The sequence below is a fragment of the Hesperophylax consimilis genome, chromosome 27 (genome assembly GCF_061612785.1).
Source record: "Hesperophylax consimilis isolate HC1 chromosome 27, BYU_Hcon_1.0, whole genome shotgun sequence".
Lineage (NCBI taxonomy): Eukaryota > Metazoa > Arthropoda > Insecta > Trichoptera > Limnephilidae > Hesperophylax > Hesperophylax consimilis.
The window spans coordinates 22,520,647-22,538,355 of NC_142862.1; the positions used below are offsets into that span (position 1 = coordinate 22,520,647).

The 17,709-nt window shown below is 33.1% G+C and overlaps 1 protein-coding gene across 1 annotated transcript in view; it reads left to right on the top strand.

Moving 5' to 3' along the window:
• Positions 1 to 1,233: 1,233 nt before the first annotated feature.
• The window catches only part of LOC149410776 (putative fatty acyl-CoA reductase CG5065), a 68,515-nt gene continuing 52,039 nt past the window's right edge, over positions 1,234 to 17,709 (top strand). Inside the window, exon 1 of the mRNA XM_089647881.1 lies at positions 1,234 to 1,360. The gene's annotated coding sequence lies outside the window, so the exon portion shown is untranslated. The remainder of the gene's footprint in view (positions 1,361 to 17,709) is intronic.

A 17,709-nucleotide genomic window follows, 5' to 3' on the forward strand; every position in this document is an offset into this window, starting at 1 on the left:
CACAGGCATTCACAAAAATAAATTAATTTTTAAACTATTGTATTGATAGCATAACACACATTTTTTTTTTAACATTGAATTATTCCCCATTATTTTTCACATAGGTAAAACCACCCATTTATTTTTTTACAATTTTTTTTAACATTGAATTATTCCCCATTATTTTTCACATAGGTAAGACCACCCATTTATTTTTTTAGTGTAATAGATTTTTTGGTTTTTAATTGAAAAAAATATCTTCGGAAAACAAAATGATATTCACGTTTTTACTCCAAATATGGCCAGTAATTTCTGGTTCAAATCCTTCAGGTATGTGCTGTTATACACTGTATATTAACAATAAAATCGAACCAAGTACAGTTCCCTGTGGTACTCCATTTTTTCAATGATCGTTATTTGTGTTGTGTGTGGGTGAGTATATTATTGTTTTTTTTTAAACCTATTTCAATTTGTTTTATTGAAAGAATGAATAAAAATATTAATGTATGAAATGGATTCTTGGATGTGGAAATTAACCCACTTCCCGACACCTGATCACGCTGAAACATGAAGACAATGTATGCTATCAAATTTTGGTGGCACTCACACACACACACACGCATTTCTCTAAAATTGTATGACATCATAAATATTTACAATGGTTTTGTCTTTGCCTTTTTTTCTGTAAGATTTTTTACCTTGATTAATGTCTACATCCATTTTGTAAGAATGTTTAATTTTAACATAATTTTTTTAAATGTTATTTTGTAATTTATAACATCATAATTTCTGACAAAAAAAGGTTCCTCCTTCCTCACTCGACCACAATCGCCTAGTTGACAAAACTATGCAAGGCACATATCTACAGCGTACTGTATATTCGAAACTCACTCTAGTTGCACCCGTCGCGCCGCGAGGTTGCCCCAAGGTTTCACCGTGAGACCACTCCGGAAAAAATTAATAACTAATTAAATAAAAAACATTAAAAAAAGATTGAAATATCTTAAAAGTGAGTTGATAAACAAAGAATATTTCTGCATTTAAAAAATAAATCTAAATATATATTTTATATTATTAAAATCCGTTTGAAATAAAATATTTTATTAATTTTTTTTTGTATTACAATGATTGGTTTATATTAAGTCGTGTTCTGAATATTTTGAAGCGCCCAGTTTCGAAGTATTCCACGTTCCATGTTAATTCTATGGCGTGGCCGTCTGAAAAACGTGAATTGTTTACCAAGTAGGTTTCGCAGTAGAGTGCTTCAATAAAATTGCTTGCGAAATAAAAATAACTTTGAATCAAAACCTTTCAGTATAGTGTTATTTTTTTGCAGGTGTGAAAATTTTTAAAGAAAGTTGTTGACATTTAAAGAATATTGGTAAGTTTTGCATTTTGTTTCAATAAAAAAATATTAGAAAATAAGAAGTGACTTAGTGTGTGTTTATACATTTGAATAGAAATAGTTTAATAAATAATACAAGCAGTGACTAGTACCCGGCTTCGCCCGAGTCCGATTGTCTACGGGTAAGACTTAGTCCCAAAATTAAATAATTAAAATGATTGAAATTAGTCGAAAATAATTTTAAAATTTAATACCTAGTAGTTCTGTGAACTGTAGACCTTGCTTCCAAAGAAGTGTGTATCGAATTTTCTCTTATTTAATAAATTAAAACCAAAATTTCCTCTGAAATCATGAGATTTGTAAGTAGGTACTTAAATACCTACCTACTTAATTATGTAATATTTTTTTATTTCAAATAAGGAACTATACAATTTTTCCATGGAAAAGTTACTTTCTCCATGACAATTCGTTTTTTAAACTATCTTCAGTCAGGTAACTACCAGAATTTTGTAAAAATTCGAATTAGAATGTTTAAATAAGTACGATGGTTTCAAATTTGAAAAAAGGATGTTTACTGAACCATTTAAACGGCCACCATGTTGAAACGGAAACAGAACATACATGTATAAACAAATTTACAGACAAACGATCGAGTTAAAACAGGACTTAATAATTCCAGTAATATTATGACATTCTACTTTTGACAGTTAAATCGATATTTCAAAGCTCCATAACTCAAAATGTGAAATCAAAATAATTGCATTCATTTAAAAATATCATGCTAATAAATGTGGTCTGTGGTCGTGGGTTAAGTCTCTCGACTAGCAAGCTGTAGGTCACGGATTCAAATCCCGGCGTGCGCAAGTAAATTTTATTTAATTAATTTGTGTGTTTCACAAATAACTCATTTAAAAATAATATATAGTACATTTGCGGCAAGTTCCAGAGTGGAAGATGCTCTCAGTATCACCCTGTTGTAAGACCACCATTAAGATTCGAAACGTTGCTTGAAATAGATTTTACCGTGTTTGGTGACCAGATCTGAATGGCCAGGTACTTCCTCACCTTCATCTTCCTCATCTCCTTCCTCTCCCCACTACATTCAGCCTCACAACATACCCCAATCGGGGATGCCATAGTCTCACTGGTTCCAGACGATTGGGAGCAGTTGGGACTCTTACATAATATCAGAAATTTTATTGTTTTTAATTATGATGCTAGAAATTTTATATTTCCACTTAAGTCTATGTGTGTACATTAGCTACTTTCTGTTCTCGAGTTGCGTAAATTCCGTTGAACCTACTTGCTGTGGCTACCTCAACAAATACATAAAATTATTTGCCTACTACTTTAAATATTTGTCATTCACTCTAATATGCTAAATGCGGTAAAAATATTGGTATAAATCATTTTTAAAAAAACTCCATAACAACAAGGCTTTTAAAATTCATTATGAAGTTTAAAAACCTTACTCGACAAATTTACAAAAAAATATGTAAATGTGCGATTAGAAAATTCATAGAATTGATCATTTTAAAGGTAAATTATTGACTGTGCATAGCCTGGTCATATTTTTACTCGACTGTTTGACACATTATCATATATCTGTAAATTTGTTTTTATTTTCAAAAGTTTGCTGTATATACTTTATTATTAAAGCAATCCTTACTTTGACTAGATGGTCTCCGTGGTCGAGAGGTAATGCTCTCGACTAGCAAGATTGGAGGTCGCTGGTTCAAATCCCGGCATGCGCAAGAAAATGTTATTTGATTTATTTGTAATTATTTTTAAACGAAAATCTGAAACAGAAAAATTAGAAAAGGATACGGTCACATCTAGGACTCGAGCCCAGGACCCTTGTCTTTCCGGGACACCGCTCTACCACTGAGCTAATGGGACCCTATCCCCCTCGGTCACTTTTAACTGTATCATACTTCGAATAAGAACTACCAACATTGTCTTCATTTTTTCACCGCACATTTTTTATTGGCAACTATCTTTATGTATGATCGAAGATTCAACCCGAACTAAATACAATCTAGATAGCGTCTTTTTAGATAAACCTATCTTATTTTTTTATTATTTTTAATGTGCGACATCTATTGACTTTTCTGCAAGTCTAGAATGAATATGTATTTTTCGAATTGGTGTTTTTGTTGTTTGAGTGGAAGATACTCTCAGTATAGCCCTGGTGTAAGATCATCATTCCGATTGAAAGGTTCCTTGAAATTGCTTTGGCAGTGTTAGGTGACTAGATCTGAATCACCATGTACTTTCGCAACTTCTTCTTCCCTATCTCTTCCCCTCTCCGCTACCTTCAGCCCCACAACGTACCCCAATCGGGAATGCCAAAGTTCACTAGCTCCAGACGGTTAATCTTTTATTTTAAATGTGAGACCGACGTGTTTCTTTGGATGTTCTTATTAGCATTTTTGCATTGGCATTCACAAATTTTGGTTTTGATTTATTAAATAAGTGAAAATAAGAAACATTCAATTTTGGACGCAATGTCCACTGCTCGCAGAACTACTAGACATAACAGAAACTAATATTTAATCATTGAATACAATATTCAAGACTCTCAAACGAAAGGCGTGAAACAGAAAAGACATAAAAAGGTTCAGTGGCATCTAGAAATTGAACCCAGGGGAAAAGCTCTAACAACTGAATCGACATATCAATTTTTTTTAACGGAACATACTTCTGATATCTTTATGTATAAATGATGACAAAAGTTGAAGGTTTTTCCTCAAATACACAATTAAAGTACAGCTATATGAGAAACGTTTTCTTTGATATCAAAAATGAAGAATTTAAGTAGGTATGTTAAAAAAATATATATTGAATAAGAGGTGTTATTTTGATATTCAATCGTAAAAAAATATCAATGGTTTTGTTGCTTGTGTGGCACGTAACGCCGTCTTGTTGAAAGTAAACGTTGTCCAGATCAATACCATCCAATCACGGCCATAAAAAATCATTAATCATCTCTCGATAGCGCAATCCATTCACCGTAACTGTTGCTCCAGCCTCATATTCGAAAAAGTAAGATCCAATGACTCCGCCGGACCATAAACCGCACTAAACAGTCACAAGTTGAGGATAGAGATGCTTTTCAACAATAACTCTTGGGTTTTCCGAGCCCCAGATGCGACAATTTTGCTTGTTGACGAAGCCACCGAGGTGGAAATGAGCCTCATCACTCAAGATGATTTGCATTTGATTCACTCAAGTGAATTTTAATAATTTCAATGCGTTGTTGAAGCGTGTATCGTTCCGTTTTTATTAATTGCGTAGTTTCTACTTGTCAAATGTCAAAAAATGACAGCTTCAAAAGTAACATCTACCGAAATAGCGGGCTATTCAAAATAACACCTCTTATTGGAAAACCCTGTATAAAAGAAGTATGATTTAAAAATAAACTCACGTTGTCAAGTCGAATAATATTTGCGTCACGTTCAAGAGTGGTAGATACTTTCAGTATCGCCTTGGTAAATGATATCGTTTCAGAATCGAAACTTTTCTTGAAATGGCTTTAAAATATAACATTTGCGACGCGTATCATACTGTATACGTGTATTGGACAGACTTGCGGTGGAATTTGCCTTATGAAATCTCTAAAATAAAGTAGTAATCTTAACGACATAAGTGATGAAGTCGTGTAAAAGCAATATTCGGCGCGCGGCCCGGCGTAATGGAAGGACCTACGGTTGAATATGCCCTAGCAGACCTAGAAAATCGGGGTTTATTTAAATTATTTCATAAAAAATTAAAAACCGTTTTATTGTAAAATACTTTAATGGTAAGGTTCTGTTTTTATTAATCTTTAATATTAATAACTTACATCCGTATGGATCCCCCTAGAAAATTTTTAGATTTTAGTAATACGTTCATCAGAAATAATTAAAGTGTGAGCGTCGAGCAAACCCGCGTTATTAGAGTCTGACGTCGCCTTAATATCTTTTTAAATTCGCATTTGGATGTAAAGTATTATTACATTTTCAATAAAAACTTAATATCTGTGCATTTAATATGTTTTAAACCAAGACGTTATATAACAGTCAGTGAATAGTTGTTGTTGAACAGCAAGGAAAAAAGTCATATGTTTATTTTGTGCGAATTTGTAGTCAGATTTGAATTGGCAAAGTCAGAATTTTGTGGGTATTAAAATGAAATGCATTAAGGCGATGCACTACGTAGTAATGCAAATCATGTGTTTTTGGTTTGAAAATTTGGTCGTCTAGAACTGTTTCAGATACTTCAATTAAATACTGAGAGTAGAATACATCTTGGCCTTTGAAACAATCGAGTATTTTTTAGATAAGTCTTTTTATAAGCCCGGAAAAAAATAATGTATAAGGCCTATGAAAACTGCTTTAAAGTTCAAAATTTCCTACTTACGAACCCGTATTCGGTTATAATTTTATTGTATAATGTGGCAAATTAAGTTATTTATAAAATTATCGGAAAAATTTTTAATATTTATGCCTGAACATCCACAACATAAAATAAAAGGCACTTTTTGGCCATGTTTTTTTCATGCATAAATCAAAACAGGCGGATGGTGTTAAGCGGGAATTTAAACCTTATCGCCATCTAGGTAAGGGATGTTATTGATAACGGCTCGATTTAAAATATTACACGACGTAGTGCATCGCCTTAAAATATTTTCTGTTCGGTATTCCATGATTAAGGACTCTTATAATAACTTAAGCCTACCAGAAAATGCCCGCGAAATAATAGATATGACGAACTTACTCTCTCTACATCAAGTCAATCAAGTCTACAATACCAATAATCGGCTGCTGGATTTAGTATTCTGCAGTGATACCTCAGTCCATATTGCTAAATCAGTTGACGAGCTTCTCCCCCTAGACTGCCATCACCCCGCCCTAAGCATAACCATCACTACTAATAACTCACCAGATGACACAACTGTTCTTCCTAACCTAACTTATAATTTCTCCAAAGCTGACTATTCTAACATGAATCAATATCTTGCAAATGAAGACTGGTCATTTCTTCACCATAATAATACCATTAACTATAATCTTGAATTATTTTACAAAATTATTAATAAGGCCATTGAAAGCTTTGTACCACTTTCACACTTCAAGGAAGCGAAGTTCCCAAAATGGTTCAGTGGCGAGCTAATTAACCTAGTTATATGTAAAAAAATTGCACACAAAAACTTTAAAGAATCGAACTCTCTTATCGACTACAAGATATTTCACAACTATAGAACTCAATGTAAAAAACTATCAAGAAATTCATATTTCAATTATATAAATGGAATCGAAAACTCTTTACCTTCTAATATTCAAAACTTTTTCACTCACGTTAACTCTCTTAGAAAAAATAAACAAGGTTTACCCCTTTCAATGCACTTCAAAGAAAAGAGTAGTACTGACATGAATGTAAAAGTTAACTATTTTGCTGATTATTTTAAAAGCGTCTATGATGAAGATATCCCAGACAATTATATACCACCTTCGTCGCTTAACGAGAGCATACATATCCCTGCCATACACATCAACATAAACGACGTTATAAGTAAAATCAAATCCTTAGACAAAAACAAAAAGGCTGGACCTGATAATGTACATCCCAATATCCTGATAAATTGCATTACTTCACTGGCCGAGCCGATTTTTCTATTGTTTAATCAATCTCTTGACACAGGGTGCTTCCCTGATATTTGGAAACGTTGTTATCTAACTCCTATATTTAAAAAGGGTAATAAAAGTGATGTTACTAACTATAGACCAATATGTAAGCTATCTGTAATTCCTAAACTTTTTGAAAAACTATTACTTGATAAAATTTCACCATGTATTAACCATCTCATTGTTCAGAATCAACACGGATTTTTGTCGGGTAGATCAACTCTGACAAATCTCTCGTTATATGAAAACTATATATCAAACGCATTAGCTAACAGAACTCAAGTCGATTCCATATATACGGACTTTATCAAGGCCTTTGACAAAGTATGCCATAAAATTCTCCTGATCAAACTACGTAAGCTCGGTATTGACGGAAAACTTTTACAATGGTTTGCTAGCTATCTAACTGATAGAGTTTTACTTGTAAAAATCAATTTGTTCATTTCCAATCAATTTATAGCTACCAGTGGTGTACCACAGGGGTCTCATTTAGGCCCAATATTATTTTTACTGTTCATAAATGATATTGTAAATATATTTGATGAAGATATTAATACGTTACTTTTCGCAGATGATTTAAAAATATTTAAAATAATCAAAAGCGCTGAAGATTGTATCTGTCTACAAAATAATTTGAACAGGTTAATTAATTGGTGTTCTCTTAACAAACTTCATCTGAACATAAATAAGTGTTATTCAATTAAATTTTACAGAATAAATCAACCAATTATTCATTCATATAAACTCAATAACTCAATCCTTACCTCTGTCGAAGAAATTAATGACCTGGGGATAACTTTCGACTCTAAATTAAACTTTATATCGCATATAAATAATATTAATAATAAAGGAATGAAAATGCTAGGCTTCATTCTTCGAAATTCCAGAGGTTTCAAGAATATTTCAACATTAAAAATTTTGTATACATCCCTGGTTCGTAGTCAAGTCGAATATAACTCCTCGATCTGGTCCCCCCACTACAAATTACATTCAGATTCAATCGAAAAAATTCAACATAAATTCCTAAGACACATTAATTTTAAACTCGGTATTCCCATTGAAAATATAAATTATAATTACTTGATGAAAAATCTAAATTTATTAAAACTCTCAGATCGAAGAATTATATCCGACTTAATATTTATGTTCAAAATTGTAAATGGTAGTATAGACAGTCCTGATTTAATTAACCTCATTGAATTTCATATACCCACGAGAGCTACTCGTTCTAAAATTTTGTTTAAATGCAACAATATCAGGACTGAGTATTCCAAACACTCGCTTGTACCTAGGTTGCATGAAGTTAGTAATAGATACGCAGATGTGGCAGATCTATTTAACTGCACGCAAGGTAGGTACAAGAGGGCTATGCTATCAAATCTTTTCAATCAATATTAATTAAATCTAATTCTACCTTATTTGCACTATAGAAACTTATGTACTTGTATCTCTTGTTTACTTACTCTCTAATGTCATTTCACATTCAAATGCCACATATATTTGTAATTCTTTTTTCAAAATATTTCTACGATTTTAACTGTGACATGTTATCATGAGTTTATGGTATATTTATACCGTTTATATTAAATAAATAAATAAATAACTCAACACATTTAACACTCGAGCGGTGTCACCAATTGCGATTGGTGTCATATATAGGTATTCAATTACAATATTATTTCATTAATACAATTCCTCAAAATATTATTATTGAAACAGATAAAACTGTTTACTGCGGATTAAAGCCAATGAATCCACCTAGATTTCACCGCTTATCCCATATTTTTAGGTTAAATAAATTTGGCACAGTATGGCAAGAGAAACTTTTTTGTAAACTTGGCATAATATGCCAAAAATCGCTCTAGTGAAAAGTCATTAAAACGATGTGAAAAACTTTTACCTATAAACTTAACCGAACTGAAACACAGCTCGACTTAGCTTAGACTTGTTGTCGATGACAATGCATTCTTTCAATTTTGGTGGTAATCATACATACTCTCGTGGAGATATACGTATGTATCGTAAATTGGATGGCATTACAGAAGTTAATAAACGAAATATACCCGATTGGCATTCCTGTGTAGGAACACTCAGTACTCAATCAAACAACAACAAAAAGGTGTAAAAGCATAGACATATGAATATTAGTAGACCTGCCCTAAGTGATTAAAAGCGTATTATCCCCACTCCCCATACCGGTTCCATTGGAGCCGGCTGTGCTCGCGTATGGCCTCAAGTGAAATTTGAAAACGTGACGTCATCATTCTTCTGCGAACTATGGTCGAGGCATCATCGGGTCATTTTACGAAATAACACGGCAAAATGTTGACTTGTGATATGAAAACTTGTAAAAATAGATGTGAAAAAGAGAATAAACCCAATTGTCGTATTACATTCCATAAGTAAGCATTATTTTACTCTATTTTAAGCTTATTCACACCGTATTATATGGATCAGTTTTAGAAACATATACTATCACATCACAATGTAGCGATTCTCAAGTGTGCTCATCGTTGTTTACTTGGGTAAGTAAATTATGAAACATTTGTAAAAGTGTCTTAACTAAATACTCTGAAACTAACTACGACTCTGCAAACAGAAGAAATTTACTTTGCCGAATTTGGACTTCGCAAATTAGTTCATAACGTGGCGAGTAATTTGCGCTCCCATGTAAAAATGTCTCTTCATTCAAAAGCAGATTTTACTTTTAAGAAGTAAATGGTGATATTATAATGCGAGATGCCTATTTACTGTCAGATTGATTTATTGACGAATCACAGTCAGCTTCACTCCCTTCGTTCTTCAACAGTTGATTTTACCCCTCGCCATTATCTTCTCGTCTATTAATTCCTATGTCTGTGGTAGAACATTATTTTGATTTATCACATAAGGTTTAGCCAGCGTTAGCAATGTAAGCGCACGTATATTTTATATTTTTACGACTTGATTTTAAAACATCGACTTTTCTCTATTTTCTTTAAATATAATACGCATGTATTATATGTGTAAACCTTCCGGAAGAAATTTTCTAGAGATAAGTTAAAACCCTGTCAAAATCCGTTGCGTCGTTTAGAAGAACTAAACACACAAACAGACAGAAAACCCTGAATAATTTAATGCCAACTTCATTACAACTGTAGTTGAAAAATACTTATTCTTTGTTATTCATCATTGCTTTTTAAATGTTTCATTTGTAATTTTTATTGATGACTAATGATAAAGACTTTTGGGTGACACTTATTTATGCTTGCATTATGTTTTAGATTGAATTCATGGATGTTCTCGGTGAATACAGTATTTTATGCCTGACCTAAATCAATATATATTAGCTGATTGACGCGAACAAGTACTTTCCACAAAAATTAAGGATTAACAATAATTATTATATTTTATTAACAACCAAAACCGCTATTGCCTACATTCTGAAAAGAATAAATTGCTGAGCAAATTAGGAATGCATTAGAGTTATTGAAACGATGTCGGATTTGCTCCGTGAAAATCTTGTGGTGGGTTACTATGCAAAATTAACACGACGTTAAAATATAAATAGAAGTATTCCAAGGATAACTGTTATGTACTAACAAATTCCTTTTCATTCAATTTGGGAGCAACCCACATATAAAAATCCAGCCTGCGTATGTTTGTGCTAGCAAAACTCGAAAATTACTCCACCGATATAGCTAAAAGTATTTTTTTCTTATTATTATTAGTGCCAGGAGTGTTTGGGGAGATTTTTGAATGGGTTTCATGATATTTCATCAAAATGAAAATTCTACACACCTTTAAAAAGTGATATAGAGTCATTAAAAGTGATGAATCAAAAACTATGTTTAATAGTTACCTATGTAATCTATTTGACTTAGTTTTTGTTTCATCAATTTTCATGACTCTATATCACTTTTTAAAGGTGTGTTGAATTTTCATTTTGATGACATATTCGGCCACCGTTTGAATGGTACAATTTTGTAATGTAGATTTTTAACAGTAACATTGTGATATACAGTAGTGAATAGTGGACGAAGTCTTGCGGGGTCCACTAGTAATTAATAAACCTACTTGATTCCATGCAAATGGCGGCGGTCCGTCTGATGTACAATCCATTGTTAACGAACCTATTGCCATCTCTAATGCACAGACGCAATATGAGCATGCTGAGTATGTTCTAAGGTTATTTTAATGGAGCCTGCTCTAAGGAGCTGGCAGCATTGATCCTCGGTTCACCGGTACACGTGCGTGAAACTCGACGTACAACAGTCACAGTTGACGTTGGCTTCAAGAGAACGGGCCGCTTCTTCAAATCGTTTTTGTGGAACGAGTTACCGGCATCTGTTTGGCCACTTCAAGACCCGCATTAACAAATCCTTTCCTACAGGACCTACCTTAACCCTCCTCGCAACGCTGCTCAATCGGGTGGCGACATAGCTCCCCTGTATAAACAGGAGTGCTCTTTTGAGTCTATCTTTGATCTATGAGAAATAGTAAACATCGAACTTGGATTGGAAACCTTCATTTTGATACAATCCTTTCGGAGAGAGTGTATATCGAGTCGAGCGATTTTTGGCATACTTTGCCAAGTTTGCAAAACCTTTTGAGCGATCGCTTGTTATAATGTGCCAAATTTATACAACCTAAAAATATGAGATAAGCGGTGAAATGTAGGTGAATTCATTGGCTTTAAACCGCAGTAAGCAGTTTCATGTGTTTTGAAATTAATATTTTGAGGAATGATATTAATTAAATTATATGATAAATATATATATATATATGACACCAATCGCTCGAGTGCGTTATTTGAAAATACACAAATTTAAGATTTTTTCCTCCTGGGTGAATAAATGATGCATAAAAATTGACGGTTTTTCTTTTTCGATTGCTGATAACTGGCTTGGTGCGCGTTTTTAAATTGGATTTTAGCTAATGCAGATGTTCTTTTGCTGTAATTTTTTTTTACGATAAACTTTGGTAATGCATGTGAAATTTGTTTATTTAATGCATTAGAATTTATTCCATCAAGTCGAGAAAATGATATCGGCCAAGTGGCCGCCGCCAGTTGATGACCATACGGGCCCGTTTTATTGCATTCTCCATCACTCTTGCAATTATTGTTCCGTGTTTTTGCGGAGTAAACCGATTCATGTCTTGTCGATTCTGCGTTTGTTTACTTTACAAATATCAAAACCGAATTGACCTTTGTAAAAGTTATAGCGTTTTCCAATAGGGTGATTACTTTTGCCCCACCTTGTATTTTCGTGGGTAGCCATTTTTATTTTTTGAGGTGTGATTTTTGTGTCCAATCTCAATACTTAGAAGGTATTTTCCAAACGTTTATTTTTTGTTGTTGAATAAAACGATATATATATTTTTACACAGTTTAAGATTTGCCATTCTATTTGAAACACGCCCTCTGAGACCTAACGTTTTTCGAAATTAAATTAAAAATAACTTCCAAACTAATGAAAAAAAATATTTTTTTTAAAGATCTCTGCCATTTGTTATTAGGCATCAAATTTGTTATAAAACTGCCAGTTTTTATTCGATTCTGAAAGGGTTAACACAGTTTTCTAATAAACAACTAAGCCACCTCTGGTCTGGAGCATCGAAATAATATTATTATGTACCTGCAAAAACACTAATCTAGACTTTGTGCAAAAATGAGTATTGCTGATTTATTAAAATCCTGTTAAAAACGTGATGGCAAGCCGTTTCCTAATAAAATATTAGTACATTCAGAATATATATATAGATATAGAACACATGTTCATGCAGCTGCGCTTATCCTGATAGTTATGATATTTTTTTTTGAACACGTGTTCCGACATCCTCATGACACATTCGGGTTTTACTGATAGTTTCTTAGAAAATCTGTCGATTCATTCATAAAGGCCGGCAGTCCCGTTTTTAACAGGAATACGAATAATTTGGCCAGATTTTTAATAAATTAGCAATATTTTATATCAGTATATTTTATATCAGTATATTTTATGTCAGTATATTTTATTACAGTATATTTTATATCAGTATATTTTATATCAGTATATTTTATATCAGTATATTTTATATCAGTATATTTTATATCAGTATATTTTATATCGGTAATTTTTCTCCGTCTCTTAACAAACGGACTGCAGACTTTTGGCACACAAACGTTCGTCAGGTCTAAATGCTGTTCTACCGGTATTTCAATGTAATATGCTTCGACTAACTTGTCTCGTTGATACCTTAAGTACTATTGCGCAAGCGGGAAACACTCCAAACGCGTGCCCAACATTTGTAAACGATTGAAATTAAACTAATCTCATGTGTACGAGTCTTTTATCCGACTAGTTCTTGTGTCCAACCGCTCAGATTCCTATTCACTCCATCCTTTCCTTAAAAATACCCTCCACACAGCAACTCCAAAGATGACATAGATCTTAAAGGAAATGATTTCCCTCGGGGCTTCGTTTGTGTAGTTTTAATATAATAAAAGTTAATTTAGTAATTCTTATACTAAACATATTTTAGTTTTGTTTTTATTGCAAATTTAATTAAAAACCACATTATGATGTAACATTGGGTTCGTCCCAAGAACATTTTTACAATAAAATATGATTTGGGCATCGAAAAGAAGACCGTAATTGTACAGGGTGACCGGGGGTAAAGTCCACTAACTTCGAGAGATGATTCTACACGATGGTAGAAGAAAAAATATAAATATCTCATAAACATCTCATATTTAATCTTTTTTCCATAGAAAAAGACATACCCACTAAAAATCCTTAGTGTGAAGTACACACTTACCCGATAAATTCGCTGAGTGCTTGCCGAAAACGAGTGTGGCAACGTTGTAATTGGCCCGTTTCCATTGAAACCGCATGTAAACAATAACAATAACGACATATATGCTACAATATCGTAAGTTTTAAACTAAATTCGATGAGAGTATTGTACAAAAATTAACAAAATTAATAAAATTACGAAAATTATTTAACTATTAATCACATAGCTAACTTGTTTTAGGACGAGTTGTTTCGGAGAATTTGAACAATTCATCAAATTTCAACGTTCATTTTCAAGTTCTGTGAAAGATTTTTTAAAGTTCTGTTTTAATTTCAGTTTTGTCAAGCACCTTGCCTATGATGATATAATAACAGAACTTGAATAGGACTTTCACAGAACCCGGAAACGAACGTTGAAATTTGATGAATTGTTCAAATTCTCCGAAACAACCCATCCTTAGACTAGTTTAACAAATTTTCAAAATGTCCAAAATGTTCAAACTTTCCATGTGTATTTACATCATGTAGCCCCTAAACCTGATGAATGTCTGGAACGGCAGCAGTTGGTGCGGGATGGTAAATTTAGCAACAGCGCAAAATAATAATGCCAGTCCCACACGGCCGACCAATTTTACCCCTATTTTGAAAAAATTCACAAATCTTCTTTACTTCTACCCTCGTGTAGAATCACCTCCCGAAGTTAGTGCACTTTACCCTCGGACACCTTGTATAGTCTAGTAGCTAATTAGCACTTCGGTTTGAATTCTACAGGGTATTCCAATAAGAGGTATTATTTTGAATAGCCCGCTATTTCGGTAGATGTTACTTTTGAAGCTGTCATTTTTTAACATTTGACAAGTAGAAACTACGTCATTAATAAAAATGGGACGATACACGCTTCAACAACGCATTGAAATTATTAAAATTCACTTGAGTGAATCAAATGCAAATCATCTTGAGTGATGAGGCCCATTTCCACCTCGATGGCTTCGTCAACAAGCAAAATTGTCGCATCTATCGCTCGGAAAACCCAATATTTATTGTTGAAAAGCCTCTCTATTCTCAACGTGTGACTGTTTGGTGCGGTTCATGGTCCGGCGGAGTCATTGGACCTTACTTTTTCGAAAATGAGGCTGGAGCAACAGTTACGGTGAATGGATTGCGCTATCGAGAGATGAAAAAGACAACTACCCAATAAAGCATAGTTGGATATGTGGCATCCAAGAAATAATGATTTATCCCACAAAGTTAATAGCTAGCGTCAATCTATTCTCCTCATTCAATAGCCCATTGTCACTAATTCTGTCTATGTATCTCAACACTCCTAAACAAATGTTTGTAATCCGGATGAATGGTTTATGATGTCTAAAATCTCTTCTATCGGAGGTCAGAGGATGTTTCTAGAAATGAAATAGTAACTTGGGAAGTTACTTCCGCTAATTTTATAGTTGAAAAAAGTTGAAAAATAAAATTTTCAATCGTTTTACGGAAAATACTTTAATAGTAAGGTTCTGTTTTTATTCATCTAAAATATAAATAAATAATGGGTTTTCTAATAAGAGGTGTTATTTTGAATAGCCCGCTATTTCGGTAGATGTTACTTTTGAAGCTGTAATTTTTAACATTCGACAAGTAGAAACTACGCCATTAATAAGAATGGAATGATACACGCTTCAACAACGCATTGAAATTAATAAAATTCACTTGAGTGAATCAAATGCAAATCATCTTTAGTGATGAGGCCTATTTCCACCTCGGTGGCTTCGTCAACAAGCAAAATTGTCGCATCTGGGGCTCGGAAAACCCAAGAGTTATTGTTGAAAAGCCTCTTTATCTTCACCGTGTGACTGTTTGGTGCGGTTTATGGTCCGGCGGAGTCATTGAACCGTACTTTTTCGAAAATGAGGCTGGAGCAACAGTTACGGTGAATGGATTGCGCTATCGAGGGATGATTTTTAGTGATTTTTTATGGCCGGAATTGGATGGTATCGATCTGGACAACGTTTACTTTCAACAAGACGGCGCTACGTGCCACACAAGCAACTAAACCATTGATCTTTTACGATTGAATATCAAAATAACACCTCTTACTGGAAAACCCTACAAGCGATTTTTTTATTAATATACTAGAATAATTTTTTATAAAATATGATTTGGTAATGTGAGCCTCACTGGGAGCTTTACCCGTGCTAAGGCCACCATTTTACAATTTTATATGACAAATTATGTAGGACAAATTAATGGGTTAGCAAAATTAGACATTAAACAGCTGATAGTGACGGATTTTTTACAAATCTGACCCTTAAAACTTTCATCTTCGGACATTTACTCATGACTACGATTTATTCACGTAGAAAACTTACGGATGTAAAATACTGTTCATTTATTAAATATCTGATCAAATTATTCGTTTTCGTGTTAAAAACGGGACTGCAGGCATTTAACGCATTCCTAACAAAGTATCAGTTAGAAGCGAATGTTTTATAACGGCGGAACACGTGTTCATACAAATATTGATATACTGATATTATCGCATTGCGTCATGATATCTATTAGGAAAAGAACACGTGTTCTCGATGTATTCTGAATGACAAATATTATATCAGGAAATTGGCATTCTATCATTTATGAACAGGGTCATTTTTTCTTCGTAATCAGGCTTCGATTTACTCAAAAATGAAGTTATTCAAATAAAATTACTTGGCTAAACCAATTTCCCTCTTGTACTGCTAGTTTCGGGACAACCTGTATTTTTCAAAAACGTTTCGTTTTGTCTATTTGGTTCGGCTACCTTGCACCTACGTACATCGTCTACCTTTCTACAATTTCTTGAGAAATTTATCTGAAGTGACCGCAAAATGGTTATTTTATTTATTATAGCAAATTGGAGAGCAATAAATATTATTTCAGTAAGTGTAATTCGTTCGTCTATTCTATTCGATTCGAGAAACTGATGAAAGTTTTATCATAAACCAACCAATTAGTTTAGCACCTATCTAGAAAGTTGGCATACTAAAATATGAAATAATATTTATGTTAAGATTATTTATATTTTGTTATAATTTTTAAGATTCATAAATATGTTAATTTTCTGTTTCAAATTTAAATTAACGATACCTTGCAGATATATTTTTATCGTCCTGCTCGTTTAGGCTTTAGGCAAAGAATTCGTAATAATCCGTGTGATTTTGAATATTAATCAGAAATTAATGAAAAATTATGCCAAAATGTATCTTTATATAACATAAAATGCTTATACAACTAACGGTTAGCAATTTAATTGAATATTACCAAATTAGTAAACCAAAATCGCTTTAAGATTCAAAGAGATTGACAGGGAAAACCCTGTGGTGTGGTATAATATGCGAGGATATTCATGTTTAGTTATGATGGCCTAGCAATAAATATTATGGTCTGAGCTTAAGTAAATTAAAACGTTTATTAATTTAATATGGAAAGTATTGAACAGATATTCCTAGTAAATATCCCTAGAAGATATCGCTCACAGTCAGAGATGTGCTTTATTTCAAATAAATCCATTTCAAATGGAAATGCAAAATGCAAAATGGGTATTTTCCATTTTGCATTTTAAATGCTTTTCTAAAAACCATTTTGCATTTTGCATTTTAAATGCTTTTCTCAATGCATTTTCCATTTTAAATGCTTTTTTGCAACATTCTTCCTACTATCTCCACTCATCTTTTTTACATAAGCCCCAAATATCAGTCGGTTCTCAACCTCGCTATGAGAGATAATTTACATTTATTAAGTTGCTCCCTGGTAGGAGCCCTGGCAATTGAGTGATACCATTACAACAAATACTGAACATGGGGCCATGACGCTGTAATATTAAATGTTAGATAGCAGTTTCTATGTTTTTAGGTTGGCAACATTAGTCCCGCGCAAATTTGTTGTGGTTTCATAATCTGTATTCGTGGTGTTTTTGGATTTACCATCATGT